General features: G+C 36.0%; 1 pseudogene; it reads right to left on the reverse strand.

The window, feature by feature from the left end:
* Positions 1–19,326: 19,326 nt before the first annotated feature.
* On the reverse strand, positions 19,327–19,989 carry LOC138805485 (periphilin-1 pseudogene; annotated as a pseudogene).
* Positions 19,990–20,831: the final 842 nt, after the last annotated feature.

Below are 20,831 nucleotides of genomic sequence, written 5' to 3' on the forward strand. Positions count from 1 at the left end.
TATATATATATAATATATAATGCATACCACAATGAGTGTGTAGCGTTATTTCTACTATAAACATCCTTTCATTAAATTTGAATAACATATTTCAATAAAATATAATTAAAACAATTCGTCCCTGAAAGCAAGTAATCCTGGTTAAAACATTGTCATGTACTATAAACCCTAAATCCCAGAGACCACCTCCTGAAGCAGTTCTGGCACTATCAATTTTTTTATTCATTCTGCTTAAAATTTTCTCTTTTCAAGAGCATTTAACTGCTATTACTTTGGAATTATGGTTAATACTTATTTGACTGCTATTTTTAAAGAATGCACCACCCAATACTGGTTTTCTTTTTCTAAATTTTTTGTCTAAACTATTTCTGAAACAGCTAATTGAATTACATGAATTGGTTATTGAAATTGAATCAGTGTGGAGAGGAAAATAAGAAAAAAGTGTCTCTGTGGGTATGACATGTTAAAAATGTACCTACAAAGTATTTATTTTTAAATCATCTACTTTTATTATATTTAGATTCTGATAAAATTTAGCCTCTCAACTCACCCAATGATAATGCAGTCTTATTTCATTCCTGCCAAAAGCAAACAACAAATTACGATTTATATATATTTTTAAAAAATTAAAAATTACTTTTTATTAAAAAAACTATTTTTTAAAAAAATTAGCGAAAGGAAATATTTTATTATACATTTAAAGTAATGTTTGGACACTATGGTTGAAGTCAGACAGGAGAAAAAATCATGTTTGTATTCTTCCTCGAGGCACTCTGATTTACTTCACCTATTTCTGAAAAAAATGAAATTCTTTTTTTTTGTATTTTGTTTTTTTTTTTGTCTTTTTTTTAGTAATTTTAATTTTAATTTTTTGTGAACATATTGTGCAGAGGGGTTACAATTACATGGACAAGATAATGAGTACATTTCTTATCAATCATTGCAGCTTCCTCCTTTGTTTACCCTCCACATCCCTTCCCAGCCTCCCCCCACCCCCCCACCCTATCCCGCCCCCCCCCCTTGCACCAAAGTTGTAAAGTTCCTTTTTGACATGACAACTTGTACTTCTCATAGTTGCATCGGGTCCACCTGTACCTTAACCGACTTGTTTTTCCCCATCTCCTCCACAAATTATACCGACATCAAATATAGTGAAAGCAGCGGTTGTAAAGTGGGGGAGGGACATACAAAGCTACAAATAAATAATCTTATAAATGAGTTAGAAACAAATGCATGAAAGAAAAAAACATTTAAATACTTATCTAAGGGTTCATTTTCCTAACATTATGTTATCTGACCTTTCCTGCTTGACTCATACATATACTAGATATTGCAAAAAAGGGAAACCATAGGACCTTTGTTTTTTGGGCTTGGCTTACTTCACTTAATAAAATTTTTTCCAAGCCTTTCCATTTCCTAACAAATGGGAAAATGTCATTCTTTCTGATGGAGGCATAGAATTCCATTGTGTATATATACCACATTTTCTTGATCCATTCATCTACTGAGGGGCATCTGGGATGGTTCCAGATCTTAGCTATGGTAAATAATGCTGCAAGAAACATAGTTGTGCTAGTAGCTTTAGTGTGGTCTTGTTGGTAAACATTTGGGTAAATGCCCAAAAGTCGGATTGCTGGGTCATAGGGGAGCTCTATGGGAAGTCTTTTGAGGAATCTCCATACTGTTTTCCAAAGTGGTTGAACAAGTTTACACTCCCAACAACAGTAAAGTAAGGTTCCCTTCTGTCCACATCCCCTCCAGCATCTGTTGTTGTTAGAGGTCTTGATTATAGCCATTCTAGCTGGTGTGAGGTGGTATCTCAATGTTGTTTTGATTTACATTTCTTTTATGGCTAGCGAGGCTGAGCATTTCTTCATGTGTCTGACATCCTTTTTCTTCTTCAAGAAGTTTCTCTTCAAGTCTTTAGCCCACTTATTTATTGGGCAGTTGTTTCTTTGAGGATTTGTTGTTGAGGGATTTAATTTTTTGAGCTTCAAGTATATTTTAGATATGAGACCTTTGTCTGTTGTATGACTAGTGAGGATCTTTTCCCAATGTGTGGGCTTTCTATTGATCTTGCTAGCTATGTCCTTTGCCAAGTAGAAGCTCTGCAACCTCATGCAATCCCATTTGTCCAACCTTTCTTTGATTTGTTGGGTTTCTGGGTCTCTATTAAGAAAATTTTGGCCTGAGCCAAGGAGGCCTAGGGTTTCTCCTATTCCATTCTGTAATGTTTTCAGAGTGTCTGCTTTAACTCAGAGGTCTTTGATCCATTTGGAGATGATTCTGGTGAAGGGTGATATATAAGGATCTAGCTTTAGTTTTGTACAAGTAGTTAACCAATATTGCCAGCACCAATTACTGAAGAGGCTGTCTTTCTTCCATTCTATTATTTTAGCTCCCATATCGAAGATTAGTTGGCTATATGCCTGTAGGTTCATTTCTGGGTTTTCAATTCTATTCCATAGGTCCTGAGGTCTGTTCTTATGCCAGTACCAAGTGGTTTTGATTACTATGGATTTATAGTAGAGTTTGAAATTTGGTATTGATATTCCTCCAGCAGTGTTCTTTCTGTTGAGGAGCATTTTTGCTATTCGGGGTCTTTTATTGTTCCATATGAATTTTTGGGTTGCCTTTTCTATTTCCTTGAAGAATGAGGTTGGTATTTTGATAGGTATCGCATTGAATTTTTTAGATAGCCTTGGGAATTATTGCCATTTTCACGATGTTAATCTTTCCAATCCAAAATCATTGGGAGGTTTTGCCATTTTCCAAGTTCTGTTTGGATTTCCTTTTTAAAGTTTTTAAAGTTTTCATCATAGATGTCCTTCAAGTCTTTGGTTAAGTTATTTCCTAGTTATTTTACTTTTTGTGGGGCTATTACAAATGCAGTTGCTTTCCTAATTTCAGCCACACTTTTCTCATTGTTGGCATACAGAAACGCCATTGATTTTTGTGGGTTAATATTATACCCTGCTTCTTTGCCAAAGTTTTGAATCAGCTTGAGTAATTTTGGAGTGGAGTCTATGGGATTCTTTAAATACAAGATCATGTCATCTGCAAAGAGGGAGAGTTTTATTTCTTCTTTCCCTATTAGGATCCCCTTTATGTTTGCATCTTGTCTTATTGCTGTAGCAAGGCATTCTAATACTAGATTGAAGAGAAGTGGAGAGAGTGGACATCCTTGTCTTGTTCCTGAGTTAAGGGGAAATGGCTTTAGTTTTTCAGCATTGAGTATAATGCTGGCTGTAGGTTTGTCATATACAGCCATTATTGTATTGAGGAATGTTCCATGGATTCCTAATTTTTCCAAAACCTTCATCATAAAGGGATGTTCGATTTTGTGGAATGTTTTTTCTGCATCTATTGCAATAACCATGTGTTTCTTATTATTTCTCCTGTTGATGTGATGAATAAAATTAATTGATTTGCGTATATTGTACCAGCTTTGCATCCCTGAAATGAATCCTGTTTGATCGAGGTGTATGATTTTTGGATGAATTGTTGAAGTCGTTTGGCCAAAATTTTGTTGAGGTGTTTTGCATCAGTGTTCATTAAAGAGATGGGTCAATAGTTCTGTTTCTTTGATGAGTCCCTGTCTGGTATTGGGATGAGGGTTATGATGGTTTCAGAGAATATGTTCGGTAGTGAACTTTCTCTTTCAATTTCATTGAAGAGTTAGGGGAATATTGGTGTGAGTTCTGCTTTGAAGGCCTTGTAGAATTCCGCTGTAAAAGCAACTGGTCCTGGAATTTTCTTAGCTTAGAAGTCTCTTATTTCTGTTTCTATTTCAATGCTTGATATGGGCCTGTTAAGCTGGTTTAACTCATCTTGTTTTAGTTTTGGCATGTCAAGATTTGCTAGGAAAAGGTTCATTTCTGTCAAGTTCTCAAACATATTAGCATAAAGTTTTGAGAAGTATTCCCTTGTAATGTTCTGAATCTTGGTTGTTTGCATGGTGATATTTCCATTCTCATCTCTGAGTTTATTAATTTGGGTGTAATCTCTTCTTTTTCTCATAAGATTTGCTAAGGGTCTGTCAATTTTGTTAATTTTTTCGAAGAACCAACACTTTGTTTTGTTGATTCTTTCTATTGTTTTTTTGGATTATAATTCATTTAATTCTGATTTAATTTAATTTATTTATTTCCATCTAGTGGATTGGGGTTTATCTTGCTGCTCTTTTTCAAGGAGGTTCAAATAGCTCATTAAATTGTTGGTTTCAGATCTCTCCAATTTGTTGATGTAGGAGCTCAGAGCTATAAACTTGCCTCTGAGTACTGCCTTTGCTCTGTCCCAGAGGAGCTGGTAATTTGTGTGATCATTTTTGTTGAATAGCATGAACATTTGAATTTCCTTTCTAATCTCTTCCATGACCCACTGGTGATTCAGCAGTGTGTTGTTCAGCCTCCATGTGTTACTGGACTTTCTTTGGAGACTTTTGTTGTTGAGTTCTAATTTTATTCCCTTGTGGTCAGAGAGAATGCAAGGTATAATTTCAATGTTTCTGAATTTGGACAAGTTTGCTTTGTGGCCTAAAATGTGGTCTATTTTAGAAAATGTTCCATGTGCTGCTGAGAAGAACATGTATTAAAATGCTGTTGGGTGAAATATTCGGTAGATGTCTTTTAAATCTACTTGATCTATGCAGCTGTTTTGATCTGCAATTTCTCTGTTGAGTTTTTGCTGAGTTGATCTATCTAGTGGGGAGAGTGGTGTGTTAAAATCCCCAACACTTAATGTCTTTGGATCTATGTGGGATTTGAGGGAAAGTAGTGATTCTTGGATAAATTTGGGTGCTACATTGTTTGTCGAATAGATATTTAGAATTTTAATATCCTCCTGAAGGAGTGATCCCTTAATTAGTATGTATCGACCTTCTTTATATCTTCCCACGAATTTTAATTTGAAGTCTATTTTATCTGATATTAGGATTGCAACTCCTGCCTATTTATGGGGGCCTTTTGCTTGGTAGATTTTGCTCCAGCCTTTAACATTGAAAATGTGTTTGTTTTTATGGGCAAGATGTGACTCATAAAGGCAGCAGATCAATGAACTTGTTTTTTAATCCAAGTAGATAGTCTATGTCGCTTAATTGGAGAGTTCAGTCCGTTTATGTTAAGAGATAGGACTGAGAGGTATTTGGGAGTTCCTGCCATGTTATCCATCTTCTTGGGGTTTGTGACACTGGGTTCTTCCTATGGTTCTTGGATTCTCAGTTTGGGTGCAGTTTCTTGGCCTTTTTTGTGGTCTTGTTGGTTTTCTATGTGTAGGACATCTTTAAGAATCTTTTGTATGGCTGGTTTGGTAGAGATGTATTTTTTCAATTTTTCTTTGCTTTGGAAGGTTTTTATTTGGCCTTCAGTTATGAAGGAGAGTTTAGGTGGGTACATTACTCTTGGTTGATAGTTGTTTGTTTTTTAGGGCTTGGCATACATCATTCCAGGCTCTTCTTGTTTTGATTGTCTCTGCTGAGAAATCTGAGGTGATTCTAATTGGTTTCCCTTTATAGGTGATTAATTTTTCCTCCTTGACAGCTTTAAGGATCTTTTCATTGGTCTGAGTTGATCCTGTATGGATTATAATGTTATGGTGGGATGTCCTATTCTGATCTGGTCTATTTGGAGTTCTAAAAGCTTCTTGTATCTGAATAGGTCTATCTTTTTGCATGTTTTGGAAGTTCTCTGTTAGGATCCTGTTACACAAATTTCCTAGACCATTAACTTCTGATTCTAGGTGCTCCTCTACACCCATTATCCTTAGATTAGGCCTTCTGATGGTGTCTCCCAAGTATTGGATAGATCTATCATTTTTCTTGGACTTTTCTTGGATGGTTGTATATTCTTTCTCTATAATCTTTTATGGATCTTTTATGGACTTCTTTACTTCCTTAATTTGCTGTATAGTGTTTATTCTCAAATAACTTAGTTGATTGGTTATGGTTTCCTTGGACTCCCATTCCTTTTTTTGGGTTCCATTCAGGATTCCCTTTGTGGTTTCCCTGACTATCTTCAGCTCTTTTTAATGGATCCCATGAATGCCTTTAGTAATCTTTGTGTATTCTCATCCTGCTCTCTCAATTCTTGTATTGCTCTTTTCTTAGCTTCCTCCTATTCATGCTATTCTTGTAGTTCTCTTTGAGTGTTCTCAGCCTGTTCATGCCATTCCTGCCTTTCTCTTTGAGTTTTCTCAAGCTGCTCACGCAAATCCTTTATCAGTTTTTGAGTAGCTTCCTCACACTCATGGTATTCCTGTATAAATCTTTGGATTGCCTCCTCTCTCTCTCTATCAAGCTCATACACAGTTCTTTGTATATTTTCAATATTTTCATTTATCATGTTTGTCAGTAGTGTTTGTAGAGCTATTTTAGAACTCTCCTCTGGATTATTCATTATCTGTTCTGTCCCCTGATAATCATGAGTGGGATTGGAGTTACCCTGACTTGCCATTTTTCTTTGATTTTCCCGCTTACTATGCCCATTTGGGATGAAAGTAACACCAGTTTTGTGCTAGAACACTAACTTAAGGCAAGAATCAACCAAAGTCTGAATTTGCACTGTCAATAGTCTGCAGATACAAACTAGTTCAACAGATACCTCTTTTCAACATCAAACAACTATATATTAATGGGCTAGGAACCGAAAAGAAGAATTTGGTAAACCAGAAATTATTAGGGTTAGGGAGAAATGTGGGTAAAAAATAGGAATAAAGTTATGTGGGCAGGTACAGGGAGAGTTAACTTGACTATGTCCTAGTCTCAAAGCAGGAAATAGGTTAGATAGGATGAAAGTAGAGAGAGAGAGAACAAGAAGAAAGAGAAAGGGAAAAAAGACACCGGAAAAAATAGAAAAATAAAAATAAATAATATGCAGATTCAAGAAAAATCTATTCAAAGAACGTGAATATAATGAGAGAAGGGGAGGGATATAAAGGAGATGTGAAAAACTTAAAAATAAGAATACTTAATATAATATGTAGGTATAAAGAGGTAGTACTGCTATTAAGGAACTTAAGCCTCAGAAGTTTTGAATTGAGTAATAAATTTGTGGATTAAGTGTGTACACAATGGGGGATAGGGTCTAATAATCAACTATGGGTTTATCAGAGGATGTGCAGAACAACAATTAAGTCCCATAAAGAAGAACAAAAGAGAGGAAAAGTGAGAAGGATAAGGAAGAAAAAAAAATCAGAATTCAGTCGAGCTAAGCAAAAAACAAAAAGAAAAAAACATTTTTAAAAGAGGAAAAAAAAAGAAAAATGCACACACACATGTATCCCTAAAATAAAGATTATAAGGAGGAAAATTACTAGAAAACATTTTTTTCAAAAAAAGTAAAAATTAAAAATTTAAAAAATTTTTAGAAAAGAATTTTTTTTTGTAAAAGGTATAAAAAAAAGAAGAGGAGGAAGAAAAGAGTGATTTGATTTTTTTGGGAGGGTTGGGAAAAATCCTGCATCTCCCTTGTGTCTGTATTCAGCCTGTGGTTGTAGTCTCTGGTCTGCTTGTGGTCCTGTGGCTTGGTTGGTTTCTTAAGTCAGTTTGTTTGGACAGGCAGAAAAATGCTCTGCTTTACCCAGGATTTTTCGATCCTCCTCCCAAGATAGTTCAATGGGAGGGGGGTGTGCTTTGAGTATCACAAAAGATGGAGATGGCTTTTTCCTCAAATTTGGAGATGCTGTGATGAGGCTACGTTCTGGGTAGAGTTGAGGCCTTTCAGCAAACAGTAGCTTTTCCCGGGGGCTAGTTTGTGAGAAACTCACAGTGGCCAGCCTGGAGCCACTCTCAGGGTTTCTGTTTACTGAATTTCAGTTGATTGTTGAGGCTGCTAAAGGGAGGGGCAGCCTATGGCTCTGATTACCTGATGGAAAAAGTCACTCCTAGGGCTGACGCGCGAACTGGGTGACTTTTCCCTCGGTGGAGCTGAGTCTGGCAGGTCACGCCATTAAGTTCTTGTGCCTTGCTAAATGACCTAGTTTTATTCCAATGCCTGAGTTGGAGCTAGCAGCTCCACTGAGCTTTGTGCGTATCCAAGATGGAGATCTCCGGTACTGGGGGAGGGGAGGGGTGGCCTTCCCTCCTCTGATCCCTGAGAATGAGTGAGGACGTCAGTCTTCTACTCAAGCTGAGTCTTGATTCTTGGGTCATCTCTGGTCTGCGAACTGTAGTATGAAGATGTCCGCTCCTTGTTCGTTCTTGCTGGTGTTGAGTAGAATCCACTTGCCTGCCGCATCTGGCTCTTTCGTCCCAGACTCTCTCTGTTTCAGGTATGGCAGTATGGCCGCTGCCACTCAGGTCTGTCTCCTTGCCTGGGTTTTCCCTCTCTGGCCTATCTCTCTGTTCTGTGATTGCACACTTGGTGTGATTCTCTGGCTTAGGGCTGTTCACTGGAACTCTAAAACTGCTTTCTATGCGAGAGATTGTTTTGCCTTCAGCTTCTCCTCCGCCATCTTCCCGGAATTCTCCCAAGAATGAAATTCTTGATTTGAAGTCTTTTGCTTGATATCCACAATGTGTCATTCTTCCTTTATTAATAGGAGAATTTGGAAAAAGGATGAGAATTCACACTAGAAAAAGAGGAGAAATCCAGGATGTATTTGATGTCACTATAACTTGTGCAGGAGATGGGGAAAAACAAGTCGTTTAAGGATACAGGTGGACCTGTTGCAACAATGAGAAGTACAAGTTGTCATGTCCAATACGAGCTTTACAACGTCGCTGCGGGGGTGGGGGACGTGGGGGGGGAGAAGGATTGGGACTGGGGAGGGAGGGGGGAGGCTGGGAAGGGATGTGAAGGGTAAACAAAAGAGGAGTCTGCAATGCTTGGTAAGAAATGTACGCATTATACTGCCCATGTAATTGTAACCCCTCTGTACAGTATGTTCACAAATAAAATAAATAAATAAAAAGAAATCTAGATATTTTGTTCTTCCTCATCTCAATCACAAGTTATGGATAATGATTGTGGATATTAGGTACAGTCCTCTAGAGTGATTAAACCCATATATAAAAAAGATAACCCCATAAGTGATCTCATAGAGAATGCTTCTTTATAAAAATGTAGTATCATCAAACAGGAAAAGTTGTCTATTTGTTTAGTTTTTGTTTAGTATTTGTTAAATTCTGGTATGCTACAGTCAACTATCATAAAGGCATACAAGGATGGTAAGAAACTAACAGTATCACATTCTAATATTACCTTAATTCTTGTTGTGTTATATATGGCTATATTTGAATTTTGCCTCAATTTCACATGTCATGTTCTTCCATTATATAAGTTGAAAGAAGATTCCCTCTGGAAATATGCTATTTTAATAGCTAAGAGAAAACAAGTCAGCTGTCAGCTTTTAGACAGGGAGAATTGCATAGAAATCTGTCGCCACTTCTCATTCATTTTTGTATGCTAAAGTAAGTCACATGACCCATCGACATTGCAGAGTAGAGTTAAATATCACTTACAGGAGCTGATGCAGGATATAGAGTAATATACCAAAATATGCAGCACTTGAGATAAAGAGGGAAAAATGAGAACTATAATACAGTCAATCATACTTTCTATCACATGTCTCTGCAAGAAGGAGGCTATTATGTACCTTTGTTTCTAAAATTACTGAGATGTTCAAATCATGTTTTCAATGCTTGGATGTCACAGGAATTAGAGAACGTTTTGATACTGAGACAGCATAAAATCTCATAGATAGCTGGAGTAAACATTTCAATACTACATTTTGTTCTGCTAAGAGAAGAAACCATTTTATAGTCAAAAATTTATACTTTCTTACCTAGTATCTTTTTTTTTTTTGCAGAAGTGGATTTTGTTAATATATGTGACTATCCACCAGAATAAATGCATTCATTTATCTGCATCTTGTGCAGATAGTATAGTCAATTAGATGTAAATGGGCGTTAATCAGTAGCACTTTTTAAAAATCCAAAAAATGTGGGCAGGAAGCCAATATACATATTTTCCCACCATCTCCTTCCACATCCTCATTCTTCCTTCCTAGGAAAAACAATCAATAAAAAGGCTTAGATATTTGTCTCTTGACCTTGAAAGTGGAAACAGAATGTTACGGATGTTGGAGATGACTGTTAATGGTGTTTTACATAATAATGTCACATGTAACAGCCCTATGAGTCCTGCAGGTCTTTACACTGTACTTGCTTAGTGATGTGACAGGAATGTCAGCCTTATTGGACTTAGTATTGTTTTCCACTTCCTTTTCTAAAACCTGGCCTAAATTATAATACATAGTAATGGAATGAAAAATTAATGCTATCTTAAGAAAGTCATTAAGTCTCTGCGAATGTGGTTTCATGGTACAGTTATTGCCTAGCATGCATGAATCCCTGGAATTAATTCCTCAGTACCAAGTAAACAGAAAAAGAAACACTGGAAGTAGTGCTGTGCCTCACGTGGTAGAGTGCTAGCCTTGAGCAAAACCACACAAAACAAAACAAAACAAAAAACTCCTCAGGAACAGTACCCTGGCCCTCAGTTCAAGTGCCAGGACTAGCAAAAAAGACAGTTAGTAAATGCAAAATAAAGAAGCCATACTTGGAAAATATAATTGCTCCTTTCATACTGATACCTGCCAATAGTCCTTAATTCATGTACTTTACCCATATTAGAATACAGTGTTGAAAAAAATGTTTTGTTAATAGGTCACGGCAATTAATGCCAGGAATGTGCTTAGATATCAAGTGAAGATTAATACTGGAAATTGAAGGCTTCCAGGCATTTCAGTGGTCACTGCTAATCACAATGAGACAGGTAGACTAAGTAAGATTTGAATACTTTTTGCTCAGTCATGGCACCAAAAATGCAGAGGCTAATTAACAGTTGTGACTGAAAAGAAGGAATAACTCCAAATGGAAGGAATAAATGATAATAATAATAATAACTAAGGTATACCTGTGACTGTTAGAGCGAACCATTTTTGGCTATTGAAGAACTAGTAATCAAGTAGGCTTATTCCTCATTGCCTTTAGCATTCTAAATCTCCTTGGCTAGTTCTTAATCTCTGTGTGATAAGTTGTATCTCCTTCTGTGCTGTTCTTTCATACCTGATCTTTGCCTTCTAAAAATCTCACTTTTCTCTATTTCTCTGTGAAAAACTTGTTATACTAAGTCCACATACGCCGACAGTAGAGGATGCTAATGTAAGAGAGGCATAGCACATGAGTCATTAATGTAACAACATGGAAAAGGAGGACATATTTATTGCTACCTCAATTTTTCTGAAAAGTAGCCATGTCACATCATTTGATTCAAATTTCCATTCTTTTTCTACATAGTGTCATGAATTGCACATAAATGCAAATATGAGCTGGGTGCTGGTGGTTCACACATGTAATCCTGGCTACTCAAGGAGGTTGAGACCAGAGGTTTGCAGTTCAAAGCCAGCCTGGTCCGGAAAGTTCATGAGACTCTTATCTTCTTTTAATCACCAGAAACCTGGAAGTGGTGCTGTACCTAAAGTGGTAGAGTGCTCAGCTGGAGCAGAAGAGTTGTGGGACAGTGCCCAAGATCATAGTTCAAGCCCCATGGCCAACAAAAAAAATGTAAATATGACTTTAAGTTTCCCCAAAAGGAACTACGAAGTCAATAGTTATCTTCCCAAGAAGAAAAAATAATTCCAAGATGATTTGGTGTACCTACTTTTGCTGAGTTATTGAAGTTATGGCTTCATTGCTGGACATATTTTCTTCTTTTAAAAATTGTCAATTATTAGCTCTATAATAAACTTCTTCTAGTATTTTTTGCTTCAAAACAGAAATCTTATGTCACTTGGCTTTTTTACTTTCTCATTTCAAAGTCAACCCAGGCAGGAGAGTCTCTCAAATTCTTATCTGTAATTAAACACAAAAAAAGCCAGAAGTGGAGTTTTGGCTCAAGCAATGGAGTACTAGCTTTGGGGAAATTTGGACTAGGAAGACAATTGTTCAGGGACATGGTCCAGCATCTGAGTTCAACCCCCAGAACAAGCACAAACCAACCAACCAAACAAACAAATAAACAAGCAAAAAAACCTGCACATATTTCTTTGGGACCATCCTTAAAGCATTGGTTTGACAAGAGACTTCTTTTGCTGATCATACTCACTGGATCCTGCCTTTTTGGAATCCTTATTGGGATCGAGAACTCAGGCGCAGACTAGAGGAATGGATAACTGACTCCTGCAACAGGAAAATCATCTCAGGAGTGAAATATCCATACGTAAGTCACTTTAAAACGTCCATGTCTTTATTTCTTTACAGCTGATCACTTTTTTTTTTTTTTTGGTCCGGTCGGGGGGCCTGAACTCTGGGCCTGGACATTGTCCCTCAGCTCTTCAGCTCAAGGTTAGTGCTCTACCACTTGAGCCACAGTGCCACTTCCTGTTTTTTCTTTTTTTGCTTATGTGGTGCTGAGGAATCAAACCCAGGGCCTCAGGCATGCAAAGCAAGCGTGCTACCACTGAGCCACCTTCCCAGCAGAAAACTTTTTAAACTAAGTTATTTCCTTTTTTCCTATGCTGGCCTTCAAATGGCACATTGTTTTTTTTTTTAAACTCTCAACTATAATTTTACAGACATGTTTTATATGAGTAAATAACACACTCAAACAAGTCAGGGACAGAGTTTCCTTCAAGACATGGATTCTTTCCTTGTTCAGTACAAAGGAACACATAAATTAACTTGAATTTTGTCATTTCTCCATGTTCAATTCCTCTCTTGGCATCAGTTTCCACTTGCAGTAACAGTTGCTTCCACTTATTTCCAGTAACAATCTATGGTGCTGCTCGAGTTAAAATGAATGTTTTCTGGCTTCATTGAAATAGCGCAAAGACATCTTTGGACATGAGGTGACACGTGTTTCAGGGACAACTTTGCAAAGACAAAATATGGAATTTAAATGGCTTATAAAAACATTATCCATGTACATATGGCCATAGAAGATGATGTTAAGTGAAATGAACCCCAAGATAGGGACACAAACTACTGTATTTTACTTGCTCTAGTTTTTCATATATCTAAAATGTACTATGTGATTTTTGGTTTGTCTTCTATGTTCTTCCCCCATGGTATAACCACTGTTTTTACTGGATTTAATGTAGGTGCACTGAATCTTGTATATACATTTTTCTAATGTGGGGAGGGGAAGGTAAATAACAAAATGGTGAAAGAAAGATACAGGATGGCCTATTGTAACAATGAGATGAACAAGACACTTTGTAGAAAATGAACTTTACAACTTGGGGAGGGGAGGGGGGATTTGAGTAGATGGGGATGGAAGGGATGCCACAGGAAAAACAAAAGAGAATGTAACAATTCTCAATAGGAAATGTACTCATTAACATACTCTAAGCCCTCTTCAATATTTTGACAATAAAAACATGAAAGAAACCATTATCCAAGAGTACATTAAGTTCAAATTTCATAAGTTCTCTGTAACTTAAATTTAAATGGGAAGAAGATTCTCAGAATTTTTTTTGTGAGTTTGTGTGTTGTGCATTATTTCCCAAGTGTACATAAGTTAATAGTAGAAGAAACAATAGGAATAATAGGAGAAAGAAAAGTTCTGTGTTTAAGTATATTGGTTCAATATACTACAGAAAACTCTGCAAATAAGACAACTTTGAAACAATAAAGCCAATGCCAATATGTAGATCTATGGAAGTGACATACAGAAAGCATTAATACTAAGTGGAACATGAAGGATGAGGCCACTCTCTTTCATCTTTTGGCTCTAAATCATGGTTGCTAATCACACAAATTTGTAAAATTTAGAATGGAAGAATAGTTCTGGTTCCAAAGCAAGTTAGGTATAAGAGCATGTACTTATCTGGAAAAAAAAAGTCCATGTTGAGAGTGAGGGAATTATACTAGCAATGAACTAGTGGCTAAGATCTCATTTCTTTTTCTTTCTTGTTTTCTTTCTTTCTTTCTTTCTTTCTTTCTTCTTTTTTTTCTTTCTTTCTTTCTTTCTTTCTTTCTTTCTTTCTTTCTTTCTTTCTTTCTTTTTTTCTTTCTTTCTTTCTTTTTGATGGTCGTGGCAGGGCTTGAACTGTGGGCGTGGGCAATGTCTCTCTGCTCTTCAGCTCAAGGCTAGAGCTCTACCACTTGACCCACAACGCCACTTCCAGTTTTCCGGTGGTTAATTGGATATAAGTGCCTCAGAACCTTTCTTTCTTACTCATGCTAGATTTGAATTGCAATCCTCAGATCTCAGCCTCCTGAGTAGCTAGAATTATAGGCATGAGCTCAAGTGATAAAATACTAGTCAATGAGCAAGATTGCTGAATAAGGTTGTTGAGGCTTTTGCATATATACGTACAAACATACACATACACACAGAGGTACTTATATATGCAAACAAACCTACACAAATAAAACAACTCTCGGAATGTGTAGAAAAGTTAAAGAAATATAAAATATATCCTGAGTAAAACTAGAACAAGTGATAATTTTTAATATTAGATCCTCAAGTGAAATTTCTTCAAAAGGCTTGAGAATATTACAAAGGTAGGAAACAGAGATAGTAAGAAGGTCAAGATATCATTATTAAAGGGATTGGATCCATGGAAGAATGAATCAGAGACCCCTGCATGTCCATCTGAACATGTTCATATCCTGTGTTAAATGTTAGCATATCTTTGAAAATAGTACATAAACAGTTTGAGCAGTCAGAGAAGTTCAGAATTGTTAGTCTGTAGATTAAATAAACCAACAAACTATGACAAAGCAATGTGATACAAGCCTGGAATTCTAGCACTAAGACTAAGACACGAGATTAAAGAGGATAATTACATAGAGATAGCTTCCCTGGGCCAGATAGTATAATTTTATCTCCATGAAACACCAAACAAAAAGAAAGGGATACACAGTTGGAAGTTTGGGCTAATTTTTGTCAGTATGTTTTGAGAAGTCGTTTCCTATTGAAATGCAAGTCCCTTATAATCCTCAGTTGTGTTTTTAATGCTCTCTTCACTACAGAACATTCCTAGATGCAAAATGGCTCATGATTCCCAATGAAAACTTTGAAAAAGTAAGCATCCTGTTGGATTCCAAACAAATGATGAAGGATTACAAAAGTTTAAGCCTGGGGAAATAGCAAAGTTCATCTAATGTAGGACTTTGTAGACCTTGCTATATTAGAATATAGATTTAAAATAAATATTTTGTCTTTGTAATTTTGTATTCTATAGGATACTACAAAATTATTTTTAAGTAGAGGGTTTAATTGACAAATTCACAAATGATTCTGGAATTCTATTTGCTTAAAATTTTCTTTCAAGTGAGGTATAATTAGAACTTAGTTAATAGATAATGCATGTATAAAATGATACTGTGAATAATCTAGACAGAGTTGGCAACAAATGCATGAAATTAATTTATAAATTTAGAAAAAGCAATTTTTTGAAGCTTTGGTGTAACAAGGTATGAAGAGAGTAATTTTGTGACGTCTTGGTTCGTCTCTGTATTTGTAATACAGGAAGAAATTTCCTCAATTACGTGCCTCTGTATACAATGAGAAAAATGCCAGGATTGCGGTTTGTTTTTATTTTGTTTTTGTTTTTTGGTTTGTCCTCAGTCTTGAACACTGGAGCTGGCCACTCTCTCTGAGCTGGTTTGTGCTCAAGGCTTGTGCCCTACCACTCAACCTCAGTGCCACTTTTGTGTGGCTTTTTCTGAGCAGTTTATTGGAGATAAGAATCTAAGGATCCTTCCTCCCTGGGTGGGCTTTGACCATAATCTTCTGATCTTAGCCTCCTGAATATCTATGATAGATAAAAATATAAATATAAATAATATTTGCAAGTGTTCGGATTTCAAGAATACCACTGGGGGGAAAATGTTGCAGCAAAGTTTAGTGTAGTGTTCTTTCCACATTAAGAAGGGCATCACATTAGCAGAAGTGTAGTATTTTTTTTTTGCAATAGTGATAAGCTGTTCATGATGGGAATTACGGGAATTTTAAGGTGCACCTTACAAGTTGGAAATTGTTGGGCTAGGTTGACTTTATGGCATAAAAGCTTGGGATTGATGGTCATAGAAAAAATAGCTTATTCTTGAGGAATTAATTATTACACATCGTAGTTTTATCCTCTACAAGAATGTGGCTATATTTTCTGTTGATTTCTCAAACCCCCATTGAAACTGCAGCTATTGCAGAATTAATTAGCATGCAAATAAGTACTTTTTTGAATGTCTCTGTATGTCTGTGTACCAGAGACATTCAAAATTTGAATGTCAAAATTCTGGTTCAGAATTTGAAAATGAGTAGTTAGTATTTGTAATAATTTTGAAGAAGACATATATTCTGTCCTCTTAACAATTATTCAGTTTTAAAAGTTAGGAGTTTCCAGAGAATTAAACTGTTTTCGGTTTTACTATGTGACAATACTAAAATTTTGGGTTTTTTCCCAAAATAATGGCAAATATATTGTGAAAATATTGTATAGTTGATAACGTTTAAGTTGATGACCCTCTGATGAAGAAGGGGGTAATTAATTCAAATTAGATGCCAAATAGTGTTCATTTTTTTTTAAAAAAAGGTAATACACATAGAATAATATTTACTATAGCAATACAGTGAAATTATATATTTTTTATTTAAACTTGATTGCTTTATTTTGTGTTTTTTAATTCACAAAAATCTTTACAATATCTATTTTTCCTGTTGGTCATGAAAGCTTTATGGTAAGACAATAAAAGTTCTGTCACATCATTTGGGCATTAATCAAAAACAACAATCTAAAAAAAAGAGCATTTTGCAAAATATACTGTAGAACCCATCTGAATATATCTATCCTAAAATTAGACTTTAAAAGGCATCAAAAAGCAAAAACCAAATATGCTGTTAAACACTGACAAGCTTGTCAGAATGCTGCCAATGGCAAGCTATAACAGCTTTAAATGCTTGTGCCTGTACTGAAATATATGTTAGTAAACATCAAATAATTTCAATAAAGTGAATACTCCTCTGCCTAGGGTATTGTCTCAAATTTTACTTGTAAAAATTCTTGATTAAAGGAACTGAATTCTGGGAACAGAATATTTAAGGGAAAGAAAACACTGAGAGGATAAAATAAAATCAACATCAGTGACGTCTTGATCTTTCTAAAGTGAGCAACACATCAATATTCACACTGAAGAATAGCAGATAATATATGGAACTTTTATGGGGCTTATAGTTTATAAATATTGGAAACGTTAAGAAGTTAGATTTCAAAAAGAGGAAAATTAAAGTGGTCTTAGAAAACTTAAATGGCTTTCATCAAAACTTGTAAAATGATATAACACATATTTTGAAGCACGCATCATAAGCTTCATTAAATTATTTATATTGCTATTTCCAGTTTCAATGTAAATTTTAGGTACTTTTAGATGAAGGCAACAATAAAGGGCATAGAAATAGGACAGAATTGAAGTGAGAACATGGTAGAAATGGAAAAAGAATGGGAGTATAATGCAATTGGGCAGTAATAACAAATATGATTGTTAAAATTTCTGTATTAACTAATGCTACAAAGCCAGGAGCAAAGAAACATAGGTCCCATGGTTTCCCTTATTAGCAATATCTAGTATATGTATGAGTAAGGCTGAAAATGTCAGATAATGTGATGTCAGGAAAATGAACCCTTAGATATGTATTTTAATGGCTTTTTTTCGTTCATGCATTTGTTTCTAACACATTTATAAGATTATCTCTTTGTTGCTTTGTATGTCCCTCCCCCACAGTATAACCCCTGCTTTCACTATATAACTTGTGGAGGAGATGGGGAAAAACCAGTTGTTTAAGGATACAGGTGGACCTGTTGCAACAATGAGAATTACAAGTTGTCATGTCCAAAACGAGCTTTACAACGTCGGTGCGGGGTGGAGGTGCGGGAGGAAGGGGGGGAAGGAGAAGGATTTGGATTGGGGGGGAAGGGGGGAGGCTGGGAAGGGATGTGAAAGGTAAACAAAGGAGGAGGCTGCAATGCTTGGTAAGAAATGTACGCATTATCCTGCCCATGTAATTGTAACCCCTCTGTACAGTATGTTCACAAATAAAATAAAAAAATAAAAAAAATATTTTAGTTCAATGCACAGGACTACTGAAAATGGCCAGGAAATAAATGGAATATTCTAATGGTCCCTGTTAAATTCTTAACTAACTCATGATTTGGTTGGCTCACTCATGAAGGACTGTACACACACAGATTTCTTGCTAACTTACTAATTCTCCTTTGTTTCTTTAAGAACATTTTTGAAGATTAAGACATTTAAAAGTCAGCAGAACAGGGGCTGGGAAGGTGGCTCAGTGGTAGAGCGGTTGCCTTGCATGTCAGAGGCCCTGGGTTTGATTCCTCAGCACCACATAAGCAAAAAGAAAAAAGCAAGAATTGGCACTGTCGCTCAAGTGGTAGAGCACTAGCCTTGAGCTGAAGAGCTGAGGGACAGCGTCTACTCCCAGAGTTCAGGCCCCACAACCGGACCCCCCCTCCACCCAAAAACAAAGTCAGCAGAACAAAACACTCACATTATAGAGACTAATAAAAGAATAGTTTGAAAAGTTGTTTAAACCAGTATGGGTCTATGAAAATGTTAAACTCCATTCTCCTATATTTGCTGAGTTTTTTTCCGCAGAAAGTTATTTCAGTAATTACATTTTTATAATACTCATCGTCCACCTCAAATTGCTTTCTTTTATTCTTACTATATGATATTTAAGATTTGATCAGCTACAGTACTCCAAACATTCATGAATATTTTAAGAGAAAACATTGTTATTTATTTTGAGAAAAAATTTGAAGTTATGATTTAGAATTTTGAAAGTTGTTTTGTTGCTGAATGAAAACTGTTCTGAAAGCAAATATGCACTAAGATACCAGGGTACTGTTTATTTGAATGATATCCTCAACTTGGTAAATGACTAACAAAAGAGTCAGCAAAAACAAAAATTCACAACTCAAAATGGTAGCAGTTTTTACATTGCGATCTCTGCTCCAAGAATGCAAAAGACTATCATTTTAAATGGAAAGATGTCTAGCTATAAATTACACTCAAATGACCAAACAAATCAGCATATGTTATGGAAGACAGTAGAATAGAGCAAGTTCAAAGGGGGAATATGGATTAAGTGACTTTATGTTTAGAAAAAAATTATAGCTAAAGTATCGTTCAAAGACTATTTTAGACCTTTGACTGAATTGGAAATATGGCCAAATAAAATATTGCTCTTCATCACAAAAGTCCCATACATTAAAGATTTACACAGTTCCACAGGTGGAGGAGGGAGGGTGGTTATATATAGAAACATTTCTTTTAATGTTTATTATACCTAAACACTAATTCTTCTAAAAATGCTCTCCAAAATCTTGAGCAGAATTATCATACTCTGCAATTTAATGCTTCAATTCTTCAACACAACGCTCACCTATTTCATGTAAATTCTGCCTCAGTGTCAACTGTATTGACTGTTATAATGAAGGATCTTTTTCAATCAGCATTTTCACAACCATCCCGAAAGTTTCCCAGTGTTGCCGATAAACCCTTGATGAAGGAACTGCTGAAGAGCTTGAAGGTGAAGTGTCTCGTGATGTTTTCAGAGACTGAGTAGAGGGCTTGGGAGGTAGCTCAGTGGCAGAGTGCTTGCCTTGCATGCATGAGGCCCTGTGTTCTATTCCTCAGCACCATACAAGCAAAAAGTAAAAACCTGGAAGTGGTGCCGTGGCTCAAGTGGTAGAGTGCTAACCTTTAGCTGAAGAGCTGAAGTACAGCTCCCAGGCCCAGAGTTCAGGCACAACAACTATGCTGAGACTTGTAGAATGAATATGCTCTGCTCCGTCCTGGAGAGTAGCCCCTGCTGCTGAAACTGGAGCCAGATCTGTTGTGGAGAGTCCTTTTGACCTCCAGGTGACTCTGAAAAATGGATGCTCCCTTTTATGGGGAGAATGGTCCCTTGAAAAATGGGAAGAGTAGAAACTTTTCCTTCTAAAACCATCTCTTCTGTCCCTCATGGTGGCTGGAGAGTAGACAAGAAAGAGTGAAATTATATTTTATGTAGCTTGTTTCCCCCTCTTTTTTATTCTTTTCATTTTTTCTCTTTCTTTTTTGCATGCCTTAATTGCTGTTCTGCACAGCCGCAGATATATAACCTTCATCGATTATCATATGTTATCCCCAATTGGGAACACACATAATCAAGAAATTTATTACTCTATTCACAAACTCTTAGGCTTAAGTTCTTTAATAGCAGTATTATCTCTTTATACCTATATAATTTTCAAGTAACTAATTTTAAGGATTTTTATTTTTTAGTTTTTCATATTTCGTTTCTGTTCCTCCCCTCCTGTCATCCTACCTTTTCTTCTCTCAATAACATTTCTTTACATTTTCATGATTTTGAGTTTCACTTTTTAAATTTCAATTGTTCTTTTTCCATTTTTTCTTTTTTTTTAATCTCTCTCCTAACATTCTGTCCAATCCTTTTCCCTCCCTGAAGTTAGGACTTGATTAACTTCACTCTCCTTTTACCTTTCCACATACATCTAAACCTATTTCTCCCACATATTTCCCTAAACCTAATAATTTCTGGTTTGCCAAATTCTTCTCTGCTGTTCAAAGCCTATTAATCCATAGTTGTTGAATTGATTGTATCTGTTGAACTACAATTTATCTGCAGCCATTTTGACTGTGCAAATACAGGACTGTGGTTGATGCTTGCCTTAAAATACTATTCTAGCACACAATGTTACTTTCATACCAAACGGACAGAACAAGACAGAAAAACACAAGAAAAATGGCAAATCAGGGTATCTCAACTCCCATTCGTGATAATCAAGTGACAGAAGAGTTAATG

This window comes from Dipodomys merriami, unplaced genomic scaffold (genome assembly GCF_024711535.1).
Source record: "Dipodomys merriami isolate MVZ:Mamm:240054 unplaced genomic scaffold, mDipMer1.0.p SCAF_396, whole genome shotgun sequence".
In the NCBI taxonomy this organism is placed as follows: domain Eukaryota; kingdom Metazoa; phylum Chordata; class Mammalia; order Rodentia; family Heteromyidae; genus Dipodomys; species Dipodomys merriami.